The following is an 11,095-nucleotide window of genomic DNA, read 5'->3' on the forward strand; positions in this document are numbered from 1 at the left end:
CACAGAAGGGGACGTGGCCGGGGACAGGATGGGAGTAGGAGTGTAGCATAAACCCTCCCCCATCACTTCCCGTTGCGGGAGATTCTGAGTGATAAGGAAGGGGACTCAGAGGCAGAGCTGGGTTCCCTATGTGGATCCCCACAGTGCCAGATGTCACAGGTCTGGGAAGAACCTTCCCCTTTGATCTCAATCCCACAGGAGCCAAGGGATTGGGAATCCATGCCCCGGACCGTCTGTGGGCGGGGAGCGACTGGGCAGGGCCATTCTGGAGGTGGGTAGGGGCTGGTGGCGGGTGGGGGATGGGTTACCTGGGTAGAAGGGGTGGGAGGGGTTGTACTGGATGGGGGTGGGGCACCACACCGGATTGGGGGGCGGGCATTCCTTGGTGGGGTAAGAGGGGTTGTATTCAGGGGCAGAGGATTCCCTGGTGGGGTAGGACAGGTCATACTGGATGGGGGTAGAGCATTACCTGGTGGGGTAGGAAGGGTCATACGTATAGTTCAGGATCTCGTGGGGGTAGCCAATGCAGACCAGCCTCTCCAGGAGCAGCTCGAAGCCCAAAGCCTCATAGTCGGGTGACTTGTAGACTGACAGAGAGAACCGAGTGAAGCGGACTTCACCCCAGCCAGCCCCCCGTAGCTCCCACCAGCCCCGTCTGCCCAATACCCGCCAAGGTGTAGTCCATGTCGAAGCCAAAGCATCGGATCTTCCCCAGGGCCAAGCTCCGGTTCACGAAAATCCTGGAAGAGGATGGGGCAGAGGGCACCTAGAAGGGAATCCAGACCTTCCTCCTCCGCCCCCAGCCTGACCTAGTCCCCCAACTCCCCACTAACCCACCTTCAACTCGATCCCCACCACATTCCCATCCTCACCACTTGTGCCAGTCCAACTTGAGCTCCTGGGTGCCCGGGGCCTCCGGCCCTTCCAGCGATCTCCCCGCAGCCGGCTGCCGGCCCCGGCCCACGCCGCCCATTGCCGCCGGGGACCCCAGAGGGTGCAGACCCCTCCGCACGCTGCCTGGACGCTATCAGCTGGACCCAGGCCCTCACCTCCTCAGAGGCCTTAAATAGAGCTGGCCCACCAAGCCCCACCCCCAGCCCCCTCGGGGAAGAGCTGCCTGGGCAATGAGGGCAGCCTCTGCCAGAGTCCGGTGCCCGGTCCAGACTTGGACCCCTTTCCCACCCACCCTAGGGTCCCACTCTCCCGTCTCAGACTCCTGCCTGTATGAGAACGTGGGGGAGAATCTATCCAGTGGACTTCGCCACCTCTCCATCAGACACCCATAGTCCTTCCCCAGTGGCAGTCCCCGAGGGGCTGAGGCCCCAAACACAAGCCTGTCCCTTGCCCAGATTTGGCCCCTTTGCCGGGGTTAGGGCTGGGAAGCCAGGAAGAATGAGGAACGGGACCCACAGGTCCCAGTGTCCCCTCCAGCTGTCAGGACCGGGCAGGCAGAATGGGACTGCAAATCCTCGAGGGAGGCCCAGATCCAGACCGCCCAACCTAGGAGGGGCTTTGATTTCGGCAACGGGCAGGCTGGGATGCCCCAGGCCAGAGAGGCAGAGGTCTGGGTGGAGGCCGGAGGGGCCCGACCCCCTACTCTCTCCGGGAACCCAGCTTGGGGCCCCCTCAGCGCCCGGAGGCAATGCTGAGTCAGGGCTCTCCCGCCTGGCTCCAGATAAAGCTCCGGACCCTACCGGAGGGACAAACCCAGGCCACTGTTTGAGCTCGGCCGGGCAGGGGACACTCAGGGGACAAGAGCCCAGTAGGACTCCTCTACTCCCAGAGCATGCACACGCTTGTGTTTGTGTGTTCGACCTCAGCACCTCCCCCCTCCATATTTTAAGTGCTTACTTTGTGCACAGTACTTTAACACTGGGGAAAACACTTCCTTATAAGCTCCTCGACAGCAGGTTTCGGGTGTTCCAAATCTAATATACTGGACTCATTCTAGAGCTCGGGACAGTGATTTGCACACAATTACTACTCGGCAAATATCACTGACCAACTGGCCAGGTACAGAACGTTCAGGTCAGACACAGTCCCTTTCCCACATGGCATTCACAGTCTAAGGGGGAGGGAGGAGTGGTATTTAATCCCCATTTTACAGATGAGGAAATTGAGGCACAGATAAATGGACTTGTCCAAGGTCACCCAGCAGGCAAGTGGCAGAGCAGGCAACATACCTAGTGGAAAGGGCATGGGCCCGGGAGTCACAGGACCTGGGTTCTAATCCCACTCTGCTCCTTGCCTGCTGTGTGACTTTGGGCAGGTTAACTTCTCTGTGAGCACTTAATAACTATCATCATTATTATTTCCTCATCTGCAAAATGGGGATTTTACCAGTTCTCCCTCCTGCTGAGACTGTGATCCCACGTGGGAGAGGGACTGTGTCCAATCTGATTATCTTGTATCTACCCCAGCGTTTACTATAATGCATGGCCTGTAGTAAATTCCTAAAAAATACCATTATTATTATTGTTGTTAATGATTAGAGCCAAAATTAAAACCCAGGATTTCTGAGTCCGAGGCTTGGGTCTTTCTGTCGGCTTTCTCCTTGCACCTTCACACCTTCACTGGGAGGTGGGGAGAGGCTGGCGTCAATCCTCCCTTTTTCCACAGAGGAGGAAACCAAGGTCAGAGAGTTGAAGTCATTCACCTGAGAGGTTGGGGCTAAAACCCAGCTCTCCGGATTCTCTCTGGGCCACACTGCCTCTCCTCTCCCGAGACCCAGGGAAAACAGGGTTAGAGCGCCCTGGAAGAGCTGGGAGTGTCAAGGGTAGTCCTCGGGACCAGGGTGAGGCACGCCTCGAGGGACAGAGCTGGGATAGGAGCCTAAATACGGGAAGGGAAGAAATTGTCGGGACCAAAATAATTATAGTATTTGTAAAGCACTTACTACAAGCCAGGCACTGTACTAAGCGCTGGGGTGGATACAAGCAAATCGGGTTTGACGCAGTCCCTTTTCCACCTGGGGCTCCGTCTCAATCCCCATTTTAGAGAAGAGTTAACCGAGGTCCGGAGAAGTAAAGTGACTTGCCCAAGGTCAGGGTCCCCAGGTTAGAGCAGGAGGTGGGTGTGGAGTGGGTGAGGGTGGTCCTCGCCTAGACAGCCTGCCCCATCCCACTGCCATGACGGCTCCACTTTACTTTCGTCCGTTTGGCTCTGACTTCACCTCTGCACCGGGTCCAAGATCATATGGAGATGAGAAGGGCGATCAGCCAGGTTCTCAGCCTACACACCAGACAGCTCAGACGTCATTACTTCTCCACCAGGCCCAGCTCTGGCTCTGGCTGCCAGGGCTGGAGTGGTTGTGCGGGTGCCAACGGCTCAGACTGGCTGACCCAAGCTGGCTGACGAGGAGGCGTTAGCGGTCGAAGGAGCAGTCAGCCGGGCGCAGGGCCATTCCTGAGGAGGCATCGGAGTCTTACCGAGGGGATTGTAATAATAACGTTGGTATTTGTTAAGCGCTTACTATGTGCAGAGCACTGTTCTAAGCGCTGGGGTAGATCCAGGGTAATCAGGTTGTCCCACGTGAGGCTCACAGTTAATCCCCATTTTACAGTTGAGGTAACTGAGGCACAGAGAAGTTGTAACTTGCCCACAGTCACACGGCTGACGAGTGGCAGAGCCGGGAATCGAGAACAATCCTGTAGTCTTTGGAGACATGAACCATGGGGGTGGGTGTCTGTGAAGCAGCAGCGACCGTCGTGGCCCTGGAGGAGGGCGGGAAGAGGCACGAGAAAGCCTACGTGGAGGGGGAAGGCTCTCCTCTGGCTCAAACCCTGAGGTGCCAGCCTGGACGGAACCAAGCCCCAGGATTAAAAATGGGTTTGGGCCCCTAACCCATCCCCCAGAGTCAGAGCTCAATTCTGACAGAGGCAAGAGGCACCCCCACAGTCCAGCGGACATGTGGGGCTGCCCTTCTGGGCTACTGGGACTTGGGAGGCAGTTGTGGCCTCACGGGAGGAGCACGGACCTGGCACCTCATTCCGCTTCCAACTCATGTTTGTCGTGTGACCTCGCACAAGTCACGTACCTGCTCTGGCCCGTCTCCTCATCTGTAAAGTGGGGATCAAATCCTACTCCCTCCGTAGTCGGTGAGCCCTAGATGGAACAGGGACTCTGCTCCAGCATTTAGTGCAGCATGTGGCACATAGTAAGCGCTTAAGTATTATAAATATTTTTTATAATTGTAGCCTCACAAAGTGCACAGAGGTTCCTATGCTTATGCAGGTTTTTTGCACATACGCGGCGGCAGGGCAGATCACAGCCGCTCTGCTTTCTGGGAGTTTCTTCCCCTGGCCTCTGTGGGCCAGAGAGGCCCCAAACCGGGTTGGGTGGGCCAACTCAAATCCCCCCTAACACTCCGGGGGCTAGTCCAAGTAAGGCTTGAGGTGGGGAGGGGAAGGGGTGTGGGAGTGGGGAAGGGGGAGGGGGACAGACGTCAGCGTGTCCGTCATGACGGGGATGGCTGGACCCGATAGTAGGAAGGAAGCCAGATAAACTCTGAGAGCCGCACCATCTCCCCACCATCTGGAGGTTGGCCCTTCCCGGCCCAGAGATGAGAGCATCCCCTGCCATGCCAGACTCCTTCTGGAGAAGGGCCTGAATTGTGACGCAGTGTGGGTGGGGTTGGGGAAAGTACCGGCAGGTGGGGATGGGGAACTCCAGAAAGGAGGACATAGCACAACGTGTCTCCTCGTCTCTCTCACCACTGACCTCTTGTTCACACTCTCCCTTCTACCTGGCACTCCTTCTTCCTTCTCAGCCGGCAGACCCCTGCTCTCCCCATCTTCGAGACCCTTTGGAAATGACATCTCCTCCATGATGCCTTCTCTCATTAATCTCTCATCTCCCCATACTATTTCTCTTCCACTGCCACTCGGGCTTTCGGCCTCACCTAGGTGTTTGGGTCTCACTCCCGCACCTGTTCCCCTTAGGTACATATCTTTATACTCCACTGCATCCTCCTAGCTGGAATTTATTTTACCACCGGTCTCCCCTGCTAGACTGTCAGCTCCTTGAGGTCAGGGCTCACATCTACTAGCTCTACCGTACTTTTCCGAGTGCTGAATACAGTGCTCGGCAACAGTCAGCGCTCAATAATGATAGTGGGGGGTCCCAGGCCGGGTTGGGGGGTGGGCGAGAACGGAGGGCCTGAAAAGCTGGATGAGTCTCTCCACCCAAATCTCGTTCTGTTGCCGGGACTTTCTCCTCTCTGCCCAGCTGCCCCTGCCACCCACCGCTCTTCTTTCCTTCTTTTTTTTATGGTATTTATTAAGCTTTTACTATGTGCCAGGCACTGTACTAACTGCCTGGATAGATACATGACAATCAGGTTGGACACAGTCCGTCTTAATTTACAGTCTTAATCCCCATTTTAGGGAGGAAGTAGCTGAGGAACAGACAAGTTAAGTGACTTGCCCATGGTCACACAGCAGGGAAGCGGCGGAGCCGGAATTAGACCCCAGTTCCTTCTGACTCTCAGAACCGTGCTCTATCCATAGGCTATGCTGTTTCTTTCCCTCTTCCCCCAGCCTGAGCATCAGCCTCTTTCCTACCAGGCAAGAGCCCTCGAGGGGAAGGAGCAGGGCCCCAGGACCGTGTGGCACGGAGCCCGAGGGCCAGTTATCGTTCAGCTGAGTAGGGATGGGAAATACTCAGCCGACAGTGGGCCAGGCCAGGGAAGCCTCATTAACACAGGAGGCAGATGGCGAACCGGGCTTCAGGCCCGCAAGTGGCAAAGACCCAGTCCAGCCCAAGGCCACCTTTCCTGGGAGAAAGGTTGCCAGCCCCTCAACAGGCTCTCCAGTCATTTCCACAGCTGAAGTTCATCTCAGAACATAGAAGGCAATTACGTGAATCAGAAGCCACCCTTGGGAGGTGACGCCATCGCCAGGGAGATCCAACCTCAGTGTACAAGACTGGCGTGGGCAGACTGGTGCTCCTCTGACCCTGGAAAGAGAGCCCTTGGCTGGTTTCAATGCACCCACCTGTTGCAGCGGACATGGCTATCTTGAGACCTACCTTCTTCTTGGCCTTCCGGATTTCCCGAAGCCTCGGCTGAGGGCGCGTGACTGCTAGATCTGGAGCAACCTGGGGCCAGAGGGCAGGAGACCTGGTCCAAATTAACATCCAGGTAGTGGGTGTTCTCCCTAGGCATCACCTGAGGAAAATGTTTAGCCAGCATCATTCCTCCCCTCCTCACTCCTATGGAGAGGGTGGGCAGCTCTGGGCACCCGTCGTTCCCACCTCCCCTCGGTCGCTCGGAATCATTCAGCTACGGAAACAGGGTCCCTCGCCACTAGCCCAGGAAGCCTGATGATGAAATAGAGGAAGAATTAAATCAATCCTGCCTCCGGCCTTCAGGGTGTAACCCAGCATCCAAAGTTCCGGTCTGTGGAGAGAGGAGAGGCCAGGCTACATCTGCCCTTTCTCTCGGCTGGGTTGCCCGGGGCTATCTTTGTGCTCTGAGTCACATGACCATTCACAAGACTTTGCAGCCTCCCCTCAGGGGACCTTGCAGGTCCCCCCAACCAGTGGCAGAATGGACTCTGGAAAACTCCCCAGTCTCAGGCCGACTGTCTGCAGGTGGACACCAATCTCCTGACCGAGGAACTGAGCTCACTCCAGGGCAAGGGCTGGGGTCCCTCGACCTCCCCGGGGGGACAACATCCATTACCTTACGGAGTCAGGATGCCCTACGGGTGTGCTCATGGCCCACCAACCGATTCTAACTTGCTATACGGCTGCATGTGCCAGCGGATGGGGAAGGAGGAGGGCAGGAGGGAAAGAAGCGATCTGCCCTTAGCAGAAGTGGATTTAAGTGTGCCTCGGTGACATCCTGGTGGCGGCTGCACTTCCTAGATTCTGGCCCGAGCTCCTGACCTTCCTAAGAAGCTGACTGCAACTCTACAGACGGGCAGAAAGCCACAGGACTTGGCAGGGAATGGCTTTTCCGTGACAAAGCAGTTCTGACCGGTGCAAGGAGTGCAGTTGGTGGCACGAGGGAAGACAGTCTGGGGTGTGGGATCAAACTAAGGGCTTGTCCTTCTCCTCCTGCTTTCTTCTATTTACCGGGCCCGAGAGGGCCTAAAAAGGGATCCGGTCACATCCTCTCCCAAGGAACCTCCCTTTTCTTGAATCAAAGCCTGCTGGCCTCCCAGGGGCCCCAACATCTTTCTCTCCTGACCGTTCAACGCCGTTCATTCCCGAGGTCTCCTTTCCCACCTCAGCCCTGAGCCACACTTGACCCACCTTGCCCCCCAAACTGCCCACTGAACTGTCTTTCCTCACAGTTTTACAACCTATTAGATCGAAAGCCTTCCGAGGGCAGGGACCACGTCTCTTCTTCTGTTGGACTCTCCCAAAAGCTCAGTAAAGCACTCAGTCCCCGGTAGGTGCTCAGTGAATACCAGTGAGTGACTGATGGATTTTCTACAGGGAGAAAACCCCAGTGCATCTTACCGTCCCCCTCTCTGCAGCACGTGGTGAGGTGGATAGAGCATGGGCCTGGGAGTCAGAAGATCATGAGTTCCAATCCGTGCTCCGCCACGTGTCTGCTGTGTGACTTTGGGCAAGTCATTTCACTTCTCTGGGCCTCAGTTACCTCTTCGATAAAATAGGGATTGAGATTGTGAGCCCCTGTGTCCAAATGCTTGCATTCACCCCAGCGTTCAGTACAGTGCCTGAAACATAGTGCTTAACAAAAACAATTATTATTATTATCATCCACACCTCTCTCGATTCTTTCTTTATCATGGTCTCATCTGCCAGGGAGTCTTGGGTGAAAACTCTACAGATCCCTTTTGTAAAATTAAATCATAAAGTCACCAGTTTCCTCTGTTGGCACTAACCTCCCCTACCCTGGGCTAAAGGATCCACACCAACTGTCTGCCAACCCATCCTCGGACCAGATTGGTCTCAGTTCCATAGAGCCCAGAGCCAAGACCTACTCAGCTGGCCGGGGCCAGACATAATTTATTGGGCCAGGAGATGAGAACTAAAATCCGCTTTATGGGGTGTCTCGATTCAAGAGAGACTGTCCAAGTTTCCCAGTTTTCTATTTTCTCCCCTTCCCTTGCCCTCTCTTCTCAGTATGTCTCTCCCACTAGACTGTAAGATTCTTGAGGGCAGGAATCTTGTCTGTTAATTCTAGTGCACTCTCCCAAGTGCTTAGGGCAGTGCTGTGCACATAGTTAGGGCTCAATCCATACTACTGACCGATTCATCATCAATGGTAATTATTGAGCCCTATGTGCAGAGCACTAGATTGAGAGCTTGGGAGAGTACAAAACAACAGGGTTGGCAGAGAAATTCACTGCCCACAGGAATTTACAATCTAGAAGGGGAGACAGACATTAATAAGGAATTAACAATAATATATAAAGATAGGGTCATAAATGCTATGGGGTTGAGGGTGAGGCAAATATCAACTGTCCAGAGGTCATTGACCCAAGTGACCTTGAACAATCCAGTTAGCCTTCACGGGTCCTGCAGTCTTCCAGTCCAGTCTTCCAGTCTTCCAGATTGTGAGTTCATCCCGAGCTGCAGTAGGCAACGGAGATCTCCTCGGCACCTTTTAAAGGAAATGGAGGTCCAGCCTCGGATCCCAAACGGTCAGAAAGGTGGCACCCCCTCTGGCCTAGCACCCTGAGAAGCTCTGGCCACAGGAGGCCAATAAAGAGGGTCACCTCTAGGGAACCACGAGACTGAAGCTAAGCACTGTGGCCTGCTCGGTTTATCTCAACCTGAGGATCAATTAATTGTATTTATCGAGCACTTGGACGAGAACAATACAACAGGGTTGGTAGACACGTTCCCTGCTCACCAGGAGCTTAGGTTCTAGAGGGACTCGGGTCAAAATTACTCTCTTGTTCTGTGGGAGGCGGGGAGGTCAAGGGGGAAAGGGGAATTCAGGCCCAAAGAGGGAAAAGGTGTCTCACATCACACCCAAGTGTGAGGCTGGAGGAGGTGAGGAAACTAGGGACAGAATCCTTAGAAGCTCAAATCTCAGTTCAGGGCACCACTACTCGACCAAAGCAGATCATCAATTCACATGCCGGGTCTAGAACCCACCTGGCCGGCAGACTGAGCTACGGACCTCATGGGATGTGCCTCCAAGCCCCTTGCATCTCTGTCACTCGAGTACACTTGCCGTCGGAGGTCATTTCCTTTACTGGCTGCCGTGCGATTCTTCCCTGAGGAAAGACCAAGTACAGAAACATAACCCCAGATTTGGTATCACTGCACCTGCTCGGTGTAGGGAGGACTCACAAGTGGCTTCTACGGGATGACTATATTTTGATTGGGGGGCACTTTTCCCAGGGCTGCTGAAGGCCAGGTAGCTTGGCTTTGCCCAAGGGTCCTTTTACTGAAAGAAAACTGACTCCTTTGCCAAAGGGCACCTTGTATGGGGCTCACGGACTTGGACAGAGGGGGTTTTGACATTACTTGGTTCCAGCCAAATCACTGAGCAACTTGAGTTTCTTCTCCCAGTAATCAAACAATTGAAATTCTGGGCGGTAGCAAGAGCTTGGGGCACCAAAATGGTGAGGATCAATTATTGCTGAGGGAGACTCCTGAAGGGACTTACCAGCTGAAAAACAGCTCTAATGGGCCTGGGCTGAAGGACTAGAGACTGTTCTGCTTTCCAAATCGAATGCCCCACCCCAGTCATTCCATGAACTTTTCCCCTGGCTCAGCCTCTGACAACCCCTTGCTCATGCCTGGGGCTCCCTCCCCATCCACATTCGTCAGATCTCAGCTCCCCACGTCTTCCAAGCCCTCCCCGATGATTATCCCTTCTCCCTCAGATACATTCCAACTACCATCTTGGCTTTTTTAACGGTATTTGGAAGCGCTTACTATGTGCCAAGCACTGTACTGGGGTAGATATATGCTAATCGGGTTGGGCACAGTCCATGTCCCACAAGGGGCTCACTGTTAATTTCCATTTTACAGATGAGGTAACGGGCACAGAAGTTAAGAGACTTGCCCATGGTCACACAGCAAGACAAGTGGTGGAGCAAGGATTAGAACCCAGGTCTTTCTGACTGCCAAGTCTGTGCTCTGTGTACAGTATCTGGCACAGAGTAAGCGCACTGCTTCTTCTGTATTGGCTCTCGGGCCTGGGAGTCAGGTCGTGGGTTCTAATCCCAGCTCTGCCACTTGTCTGCTGTGTGATCTTGGGCAAGTCACTTCTCTGGGCCTCAGTTACCTCATCTGTAAAATGGGAATTGAGATTGTAAGCCACATGTGGGACAGGGACTGTCTGTGTCCAACCTGATTTGTTTGTGCTTACTACAGTGGTTGGCAGAGTAGGCACTTAAATGCCATAATTATTAACAATTACCACCAAACGACGACTTAAAAACTCCATCACTTACCCATTCACTCATCCACATATCCACTTTACCTTCCTCCTATCTGTGAATTTATTGTATGATTTCCTTGCTAGGCTATAAGGTTCTTGAAGGCAGGTATATGTCTGCTATATGGAGATAGGGTAGACTCCATTCCCTCCTATATATCGACTAACTATCCCTGGCACTCTCCAGTGCTTTGCACATAGTGGAAGCTCAAAAAAGTAATAAAAAAATGCTATTGACTGCCCCAGAATTCAAGGAGGCACTAGGGGGAAAGGGGCAAGAGAAATATTTGCGAACAGGGACTAAAAGGAAAGCCCTTCTTTTATTGGTAACCTGCTCCTCAGGTTAAGCTCTGGTGGCCGCGGAAAGGTTCTTCGTCCTTGGGAGCCGCGGGTGGAAAGTGTGATAAGATGTTTTTGACAGACGCAGAGTGGCCTAATTCATTGTACCCAGACCGGGCTTGAGTCCAGTCACAAGGCACACACGCTTCCTCTCCCTCCCACCCCGATGACTGGGTGTGCCAAAATCCAGCTTAATGAGCAGTATTTAAAGCTGTGACTGTCACCTCCGCATCACCTGGAGGTGAGGGGTGAGATCGAGAATGAAAATAACCAACTTCACTTCCTGCCAGGTAGGGAGTGAGCCTGTTTTAAGCCTCCTCCTCTCAGCAAGGTAAGCGGCAGCCGGGGAGACCCACGAGTGTTATGTAACTGGCAGCTCTCCTT

The sequence above is a fragment of the Ornithorhynchus anatinus genome, chromosome 11 (genome assembly GCF_004115215.2).
Source record: "Ornithorhynchus anatinus isolate Pmale09 chromosome 11, mOrnAna1.pri.v4, whole genome shotgun sequence".
In the NCBI taxonomy this organism is placed as follows: Eukaryota; Metazoa; Chordata; class Mammalia; order Monotremata; family Ornithorhynchidae; genus Ornithorhynchus; species Ornithorhynchus anatinus.